Source organism: Apium graveolens, chromosome 4 (assembly GCF_009905375.1).
Source record: "Apium graveolens cultivar Ventura chromosome 4, ASM990537v1, whole genome shotgun sequence".
NCBI lineage: Eukaryota > Viridiplantae > Streptophyta > Magnoliopsida > Apiales > Apiaceae > Apium > Apium graveolens.
The window spans coordinates 92638691-92649367 of NC_133650.1; the positions used below are offsets into that span (position 1 = coordinate 92638691).

Here is a 10677-nt window from a genome sequence, read left to right on the forward strand (position 1 = left end):
GGGACGAGCTTGGCTCCATTAAAAATGATGTCCTTTGGTGCCATTTCTGTGAAAAATCAAGTGAGAAAATGTGTGTATATAAGGTGTTTGATAAAATGCCTGTTAGAAAATAGCTTCAGAGAATATTAGAGAAAGAGAAAATAAGAGAGTTTAGAGAATAAGAAAAGTAGGTAAAAGATTGTAAAATCTTTTAACTCCCATATATATACTCTCTAGTTGACAATGGTTATAATTGAAGAAAAACAGACTTTAGACACCTGTCACGTAGTAAATAGTCAAAACAATAATTAGTGGGCACGAGAAATAAGCAGTAATAATTGTGCACATGCAGTTGTCGAGGCAAACACGTTTTCCACTAACCAAATGATTATCACTGTTTTATCTCACCTAATTACTTTATGATAAATATGACCGTTACATTAAATATCACAAATAAGTCAAGTAAATAAATAATGTCACGTAAGCATCAGAGTTTCCATCAGGATTTGCATCAGAACTTGACTATTATCAGAATTTAACGGTAATCAGAACATGGCTTCTGCACTCAAAAAGTGAATGTCTGTATCTGTGATTCTTCATACAAATACTGACTGGTTTCTTCAGAGTTTAATCATCAAAACTATCATCAGAACTTGTCCTCAGAATTTATGCAAATAATACTTAAATATTTGTCAAAAACAACTTAATCACCACAGTAATTTTTATCATTCATATGGAGTGAGAGTGTGTGCATTTGCAAATGATCAGATAAAGATTAAAGTCTGATAAACTTCAGTATATCTTAGAAATAAGACATAACTAAGAAAAGTGCTTAAAATATATCTTCAATTTTGAAGTCTACTATAGAATAAATTTATGCAAGATTCCACCTCAACTGTTTGTGCTCATTTTATGCATCTTTTAACATTCTTTTTACATTGGCTTCTTAGTGTAAATGAGTCACAACTGCTATCAGAATTTATGTTATTATCAGAGTATTTCTCCAGTAATCAGAGAATGTGAAAAGTCACCAAGAAAAATTTATTTGCTTTTCTAATGCATATAACTTAATATCAGCAATACACTTGGGTCTTCCCTTTCACATATTTACCCTAGATCTCAAAGGAGTACCTGACTTCAATTTTCTTTTCTTTTCTTCAGATAAGTGAGGCTTATCAAGCATGTAGTTCATCCTTAAGATTTACTGACATCAGAATTTGACAGATAAGAAGCAAGAATCCAGTTTGTGACTTAGTAATAAGATACACAAAGTAAATTTGACTAAGCTCAAAATCAGAATTTGTTTGTGTTAATGAATTTCCACATAAACAACTAATTCAAACATGGGATAACAGTTTGTTAAAGACTACTAAGTCAGGATCTAACAATTAATCCTCATTGGAGTGAATAGTCACAGAACATTCAAAACACTATCAGAGTATATAGAATCACATCAGATAACAATCAGTATTTAATATATTACTGTTTAAGCACAGATTACATGGAGATTAGACAATCTGTAAGCACTGATCATGAAGTCTAATGCATGAGAACAAAAACTAAGCAGATTTTGAGAAAGAACCTGAAACCATTCCAAGTTCATTTACCAGTCTTGTAAAAGTAGCTTCACATAGTGGTTTTGTGAAGATATCTGCTAGTTGTTGATCTGTTGGAACAAAATGCAATTCCACTGTACCTTCCATCACATGTTCCCTTATGAAATGGTACCTAATGTTGATGTGTTTTGTCATTGAGTGTTAAACTGGATTACCTGTCATAGAAATAGCACTTTGATTGTCAGAGTAAATAGGTATTTTAGAAAATTCTAACCCATAGTCCAGTAACTGATTCCTCATCTAAAGAATCTGTGCACAACAGCTTCCTGCAGCAATATATTATGCTTCTGCTGTTGATGTGGAAATTGATTTCTATTTCTTGCTAAACCAAGAAACCAATATGCCTCCAAGAAACTGGCAGCTTCCACTAGTGCTTTTCCTGTCTATTTTGCATCCTGCAAAATCTGCATCTGAGTAACCTATTAGCTTAAAATCTGATTCTCTAGGATACCACAATCCTAGATTAGCTGTACCCTTGAGGTACTTGAAAATTCTTTTCACAGCTATTAGATGAGGTTCTCTTGGATCTGCCTGAAATCTTGCACAAAGACAGGTAGCATACATGATATCGGGTCAACTTGTAGTTAAATAGAGTAAAGAGCCAATCATACCTCTGTAGTTAGTAATATCTACTGGTGCTCCAGTATCTTTATCTAACTTGGTTGCAGTGGCCATGGAAGTGGATGCAGTTAAACAGTCTTGCATTCCAAATTTCATGAGTAAATTTCTGGTGTACTTGGATTGATTTATGAAAGTACCTTCTTCATTTTGCTTGACTTGAAGTCCCAGAAAATAGTTAAGTTCTCCCCTCATACTCATTTGATATCTTGACTGCATTAGCTTTGCAAACCTTTCACAGAGTTTGGCATTTGTAGAACCAAATATGATATCATCAACATATATCTGTACCAAAAGTAAGTCATTTCCATGGTTGAGGTAGAATAGTGTTTTATCAATTGTGCCTCTATTAAATCCAGTTTCCAGATGGAATTGAGCTAAAGTCTCATACCATGCTCTTGGAGCTTGCTTAAGGCCATAAAGTGCTTTATCAAGTCTGTAGACATGATTAGGAAATTTTGGATCTACAAATCCTGGAGGTTGTTCAACATATACCTCTTCTTCCAATTCTCCATTGAGAAAAGCACTTTTCACATCCATTTGAAAGACTTTAAACTTCTTGTGAGCAGCATAAGCCAAAAGATTCTTATGGCTTCCAATCTAGCAACTGGAGCAAATGTTTCATCATAGTCAATACCCTCCTGTTGAGAGTAACCTTTAGGAACCAGCCTTGCTTTGTTTCTTGTAATTATGCCATCACTGTCAGTTTTATTTCTGAACACCCATTTTGTGCCAACAATTGATCTGTGCAACACAGACAACAGCAGATGTACTCTTTACTGTAAACCTTTTACAGCAGCAATACAAACAAATATATATATACATACTTACAATTTATATATATATATATGATTATTTAATTACGAATTTAATTGCAAGAATTTCAAAAATTCATAATAAAAAATCTATACTTCATAAAATTATGAAAAAAATACTCAGACGATCTACAACACTTGTAGAACCCGGATCAACATTCAAAATTATTCTGAGAAACGATTTCTCATCAGACAAAATTAATCCATGATATAACTTATAAAAATCATAATTAATTCATACAAGCACATAAAATTCTGAAATTTTTACCACAGATCTATATGCATACAACCTATGCTCTGATACCATTGTTGGATTTTTATCGCAGCGGAGGCATGGTAAAACACTTTTACACATACAAAATCCAAATAAAAGCATAGAAATCGTGGTAAAAACATATGGATCGATTACTAACCTTTAATTGCGATCCAAAAGGCAACGATCGGAGATCCTTAGCAGCTGCTCCTCAAACGTGAAGCACTCCACCGGTATCCACCAAGAAAACGACGTTAAGGAGGAGGAGGAGGTGGAGAGAATTAGGTTTTTCTAAAAATTGGGGTAAGAATAAATATAGGGTTTATAATAGTATATTTATAGGCAAAAATTTTAGCTGAAATTTTCCCATAAATATTATTATTATTATCCCATTTATTATTCTCATTAATAATTAAAACACCTTTTAATTATTAATTCTTTTTCTAAACACTTTAGAAATAATTCTCTCTCTTGATTTAATTTCCAAAAAATTAAATCCTTAATTAATAATATTAAGAACTTTTCTTAATTAATTTATAATCAATTAAATCTCATTTAATCAATTATTAAATTAGCCAATTAATTATTTATTTCACAAATAAATAATTATTAGCCATTATTAATTAATTCCTCCACCATTAATTCATTCTCTTTTTATGGTGTGACCCTGTAGGTTCAATATTAAGCCGGTAGTAGAAATAAATAATAATAAAACTATTTTATCATTATTTATATAAATTCTCTAATTTATTAAATATGATTAATTAATTAATCACATTTATTATACATCGTGAGGGATACTTCTCAGCATATCGCGACTATCCGGATAATATGAATTCACTGCTTAGAATACCAAGAACCTATTCAGTGAATAGTTACCGTACAATAAACTCCTTCTACCCTACAATGTCCCGATTAAATACAAGGCATGGATCTCGTGTCAAGCCTATCTAATCTAATCACTTGCTTACCATTTACTATGCTTAGTTCTATGCAAATTAGAAACTCCTTTCTAATTTCATTCACTCTGGCCAGAGATTCCTGAACTAGCATATGTGGATCAGCCTTGAACATTCGCTTCCTTCACTGGAAGGGGTAGATCCTTTATTGATCATACACTATCTTCGTGTACAAATTCCTATACCCAGTAGAGCCCTAATAATTGTCACTGGAGACTAAGAACTAAACCAAAGCATAGTTTAGTGTACACAAGATGACTATGATGACCTCAAGTTTAAGGATACTTGTACAACTATCACTATGTGAACAACTGCTGACACATGAGTGAACTCCATCAGTTGTTCAGCTGGGCGAGTCATTGATAAGTGGCATTTTATACCACTTAGAACGTCTTAAAATGGCTTAAATTGGTGTCTTGAAATCAAGTATTTTGTGTATTTAATGCGTTTTTCTAGTGTTTATGCATTTCAGGGTATTAGTTGCATTTCAGGGGAGGAATCGTCAAGAATAAGTGTTGGCATGTGTTCACCATTGCGAGAGGAAAGGAATGGGCAGATTACGGCGAAGAAACGGAGCAAGCTTGGAATTTTTCCAGTAGGGTCCTGCGCGCCCGCGCAGCAATGCTGAGCGGCCGCGGAGCAGCCTGCGCGCCCGCGCAGAAATGCTGAGCGGCCGCGCAAGGTCGGGGAAAAAGCTGAATTATTTCAGACTTCTACTTCTGTTTGGCTTCCAACTTCTATGTAATCTGAGTTTTATGGGACTATTATATAGGTAGATTTGAGACGTTTTCATAGAGAGTATTAAGGAGATTATGTTTTAGATTGTGTTTTACGCAAGAAGCGAAGGAGATAAGGAAGAAGACCGATTTAGCACACCGCAACGAAGAGGAAGCATATATTCTTGTGATTCTTGTTTCGTTGTTACGTTGGATGCTAGTTTTCTTGCTTTGACTTATTTACTCTTGTGACGTACTCTGTTTTAATATAATTAGTTTAGTTATTATTTTCTTGTGTTTGTTTATCATGATTTCATATGAACCCATGATGGCGATGAGTTCTATTATGGGCTAATCGTGATCATGGGGTTACAACGGATTTATTATGGAATTCTTTAGTTAATTGTTTAATGCTTTAGTGTGTGATGATTGCATGATATCTAGTATTGGTTGCGCGTATTCGTCTTATGTGCGTCGCGAACATATAAGATAGGGTGTTAATCTCTTGTGAAGCGACGGTGGATCTTGAGATTTAGAACTTGCCATGCTAGCATAGGTTCATGTACGTTGTGCATGATTAGTGGGTAACTCTAACAGTTTTATTTGCCCTATGTAATCAAACGGAATAACTTGTGCTTAAATCGTTGTGTTGTCAATTTTTGTAGACATATAGGAACTCAACATAATTGATTACTATTCAACTTCTATCTTAATTATGGATGCTTGGTAGAATGGTATTAGTACAATGAAAGTTGGCTTTTATCAGTTTCGTGTTATTCGATTAATATCATCACTGTCACATGCTAAAGGTAATAACAATGGCTATAGAAGGAAGTAATAATGAAGTTGTGATCTCATGAGTGTTTTATTATTGATAATTTGAAGTGTTAGTTAAGTGGTTAATTAAGTAGTTAATTATAGTTAATATTTAATCAACAATTTTAAGTGTTATCTTAACATTGAGAAGTAATCATACATTGGTGAGTGAGTTTAATTAGACAATAACTTAGTCTGAGTCTCTGAGGGAACGAACTAGAAAGTATTCTATATTACTTGCGAACGCGTATACTTGCGTGAATATTAGTGCGTGTTTTCGCCCTAATAAGTTTTTGGCGCCGCTGCCGGGGACTCGGCGTATTTGTTTAGTTTATGTACTTACCATCATTGGTCATTAGGACTCAGTGATTAGGACGTAGTAGTTACTTACTCTTTTCGGTTGTGTTTCAGGTACTTTAGCAAGCGTTTATGCAAACTCGTTCTCGTGCTCGCAAGAGGACTTTAGATACAACTGAGGAGACAAACGCAGTTCTTGATATTCCGGAGAAGTTAGATTTTGAGGATTCGGATTCAGGCGCTGAGCAGAAAGAACCAGTAAACATGGGAGATCGTATTGTTCAAGCTGATCCAGCTCTTATGGATTTTTCTCGGCCTAAAATTGATGATATTCAGTCAAGCATCCTTCATCCGGCTATTCAAGCTAACACCTTTGAAATCAAGCCGGGCACTATTCAGATGGTGCAGAATTCTGTTTCTTTTGGAGGAGCGGCAACTGAAGACCCCAACATGCACATAAGAAATTTTATCGAGATCTGCAGCACTTTTAAGTATAATGGCGTGACTGATGAGGCTATCAAGTTGAGGCTTTTCCCATTCTCACTGAGGGATAAGGCTAAAGACTGGTTACATTCTGAACCAGCTGGGTCCATCACTACGTGGCAAGATCTTGCGCAAAAGTTTCTGGTGAAGTTTTATCCAATGGCAAAGACTGCTGCTATGAGGAGTGCTCTTACTCAGTTTGCGCAGCAACCTACATAATCTATGTGCGAGGCTTGGGAACGCTACAAGGAAATATTGAGAAAATGTCCACATCATGGAATGCCGGATTGGATGGTAATCACTGGTTTTTATAATGGTTTGGGGGCCCAATCTCGGCCCATGCTCGATGCAGCAGCTGGAGGAGCCTTATGGGCTAAAAGCTATACTGAGGCGTATAATCTTATAGAGACAATGGCTGTAAATGAGCATCAAAACCCAACTCAGAGGATGACGTCAGGCAAGGTCGCAGGTATTCTGGAAGTTGATGCAGCCACCGCTATTGCAGCCCAGCTCCAAGCGCTATCAATGAAGGTTGATTCTCTGGCTACGTATGGAGTTAATCAAATAGCTATGGTTTGTGAGCTTTGTGCAGGTTCTCATGCTACGGATCAGTGTTCTCTTGTCAACGAATCTGTTCAGTATGTGAATAATTATCAGCGACAACAGCAGCCTGTGCCAGCGACCTATCATCCTAATAACAGAAATCATCCAAATTTCAGCTGGGGTAATAATCAGAATGCTATTCAGCCACCATATCAGCAAGGGGTGAGTAAACAGTTTAACCCACCTGGATTCCAGCAACCACAACAGTATGCTACAAGGCAATCATATCCTCAACAGGGAAGTGCAGCTACACCTACTAGTGCTGATTTTGAGGAACTTAAGCTGTTGTGCAAGAGTCAGGCGGTTTCTATCAAGACCTTGGAAAATCAAATCGGTCAATTAGCCAATGCAGTGCTCAATCGTCAACCTGGCACTCTTCCCAGTGACACGGAAGTACCAGGCAGGAAGGAAGCTAAAGAGCAAGTCAAGGCTATTACCTTAAGGTCTGGAAAAGTAGCTGATGCTGAAAAGGCAAAAGAAGTCGAAGCTGAAGTTAGAGATGAAGAATCTAAGCAAAAGGAGAAAGTGGCGGAACCAAAGAAGACTACTGTTGAACATACTCTGCCTGAGGCTAATACAGGGGAGAAACAGCTCTATCCTCCACCACCTTTTCCTAAGAGATTACAGCAACAAAAGCTGGATAGACAGTTCGGGAAGTTTCTGGAGGTGTTCAAGAAACTTCACATCAATATACCTTTCGCTGAGGCTCTGGAACAAATGCCTAGTTATGCGAAGTTTATGAAGACTATTCTTTCAAGGAAGGTGAAACTGGATGACCTTGAAACCGTTGCTCTCACGGAAGAATGCAGCGCGGTTCTGCAACAAAAGTTACCACCAAAACTGAAAGATCCAGGAAGCTTCACCATTCCTTGTACCATTGGCAATCTAACTTTTGACAAGTGCCTTTGTGATTTGGGAGCAAGCATTAATCTGATGCCCTTGTCGATCTTTAAAAAGCTGGATCTGCCTGATCCAAAACCCACATACATGTCGCTACAATTGGCGGACCGTTCCATTACTTACCCAAGGGGCATAGTTGAGGATGTGCTCGTCAAGGTGGATAAGCTCTTCTTTCCAGCAGATTTTGTTATTCTGGATTTTGAGGAAGATAAGAAGATTCCCATAATCTTGGGGAGGCCTTTCTTGGCTACTGGCCGTACCTTGATAGATGTGCAAAAAGGGGAACTTACTATGCGGGTCCAAGATCAGGATGTGACCTTCAACGTATTCAAGGCAATGAAATTCCCTACAGAAGATGAGGAGTGCTTAAAAGTGGATGTGATTGATTCCGCGATTACTTCGGAACTCGAGCACATGCTAATGTCTGATGCATTGGAAAATGCCTTAGTGGGGGAATTTGACAGTGATGATGAAGATAGCAACGAGCAATTAAAATATCTGAACGCTTCTCCCTGGAAGCGAAAGTTGGACATACCATTTGAATCTCTTGGTACTTCTGACCTTAAGAATGCTGAAGGGAAGCTCAAACCATCAATAGAGGAAGCACCTACCTTGGAGCTCAAACCACTACCTGAACACTTGAGGTATGATTTTTTAGGTGATTCATCTACGTTACCTGTTATTATTTTAGCTGACCTTTCAGGTAGTGAGGAAGACAAGCTCTTAAGGATTTTGAGAGAATTCAAATCGGCTATAGGATGGACCATAGCAGACATCAAGGGGATAAGTCCTTCATATTGTATGCATAAAATTCTGCTAGAGGAAGGTAGTAAGCCAACTGTGGAACAGCAACGAAGACTGAATCCCATCATGAAGGAGGTGGTGAAGAAAGAAATTCTGAAATGGCTAGATGCAGGCATCATTTATCCTATTTCTGACAGCTCGTGGGTGAGCCCCGTACAATGTGTTCCTAAGAAAGGAGGTATCACTGTGGTCGCAAATGAAAAGAATGAGCGCATCCCTACTCGAACAGTTACAGGATGGAGAGTATGCATGGATTATAGGAAATTGAACAAAGCCACAAGGAAGGATCACTTTCCTCTTCCATTTATTGATCAAATGCTTGACAGATTGGCGGGACATGAGTATTTTTGTCTTCTGGATGGTTATTCCAGGTATAATCAGATTTGTATTACACCAGAGGATCAGGAAAAGACTACCTTCACTTGTCCATTTGGCACATTTGCTTTTCGTAGAGTTTCATTTGGGTTATGTGGCGCCCCGGCCACCTTTCAGAGATGTATGATGGCTATATTCTCTGACATGATTGGAAATAACGTCGAAGTGTTCATGGATGACTTCTCCGTCTTTGGACACTCATATGATGAATGTTTGAATAATCTGCGCGCCGTACTCAAAAGATGCGTGGAAACTAATTTGGTGCTTAATTGGGAAAAATGTCATTTTATGGTACGTGAAGGCATTATCCTTGGGCATAAGGTCTCTAGCAAGGGTCTGGAGGTGGACAAGGCCAAGGTGGGAGTCATTGAAAATCTTCCCCCACCCAATTCTGTGAAAGGAATCCGTAGTTTTCTTGGTCATGCGGGTTTTTATCGGCGATTTATCAAGGACTTTTCAAAGATATCTAAGCAATTGTGCAATTTGCTTGAGAAAGATGTGCCTTTCAAATTTGGTGATGAATGTTTGGCAGCATTCGAGACTCTCAAGAAGAGTTTGATCACTGCACCAGTTATTACAGCACCAGATTGGACAGAACCGTTTGAGATGATGTGTGATGCGAGTGATTATGCGGTAGGTGCAGTTCTGGGACAACGCAAGAAAAATCTCTTCCATGTGGTCTACTATGCGAGTAAGACTTTAAATGGTGCCCAATTGAACTACACCACTACTGAGAAGGAGCTTTTGGCTATAGTCTTTGGCTTTGAGAAATTTCGATCTTATCTGCTTGGTACGAAAGTAACAGTATTCACTGATCATGCAGCTATTCGCTATCTGGTTTCTAAGAAGGATTCGAAGCCGAGACTCATTCGTTGGGTGCTTTTACTTCAGGAATTTGAGTTAGAGATCAAAGATAGAAAAGGTACCGAGAATCAAGTAGCTGACCATCTCTCTAGGTTGGAAAATCCCGATTCTACTTCACAAGATAGGACGTTAATCAATGAATCTTTTCCGGATGAGCAGTTGTTTGCAATTCAGGAGGAAGAACCATGGTTTGCAGATATTGTAAACTATCTTGTCAGCAATGTAATGCCTCTTAATTTGACATCCGCGCAAAAGAAGAAGTTTTTACATGAGGTGAAGTGGTATATGTGGGATGAACCATATTTGTTTAGACAGGGAGCTGACCAGATCATCAGGAGATGTATCCCGTTCTGTGAGACGGAGGGGATATTACGAGACTGCCATTCCACGGTTTATGGTGGACACTATAGAGGTGAGAAGACGACAGCTCGTATTCTGCAAGCAGGTTTTTTCTGGCCTACTTTGTTCAAGGATGCTCATCAGTTTGTTTTAAGGTGTGATCGTTGCCAAAGAGTGGGAAATTTGTCAAGGAAGAATGAGATGCCATTAAATGTGATGCTTGAAGTCGAGGTCTTTGAT

The 10677-nt window shown here is 37.8% G+C and overlaps 1 non-coding gene across 1 annotated transcript; it reads right to left on the minus strand.

Annotated features, from left to right (window-relative positions):
- Positions 1 to 6726: 6726 nt before the first annotated feature.
- On the minus strand, positions 6727 to 6833 carry LOC141722696 (small nucleolar RNA R71). Its single transcript, XR_012575701.1, has one exon. It is a non-coding gene; the product is annotated as a small nucleolar RNA R71 (small nucleolar RNA).
- Between the last annotated feature and the right edge of the window lie 3844 nt (positions 6834 to 10677).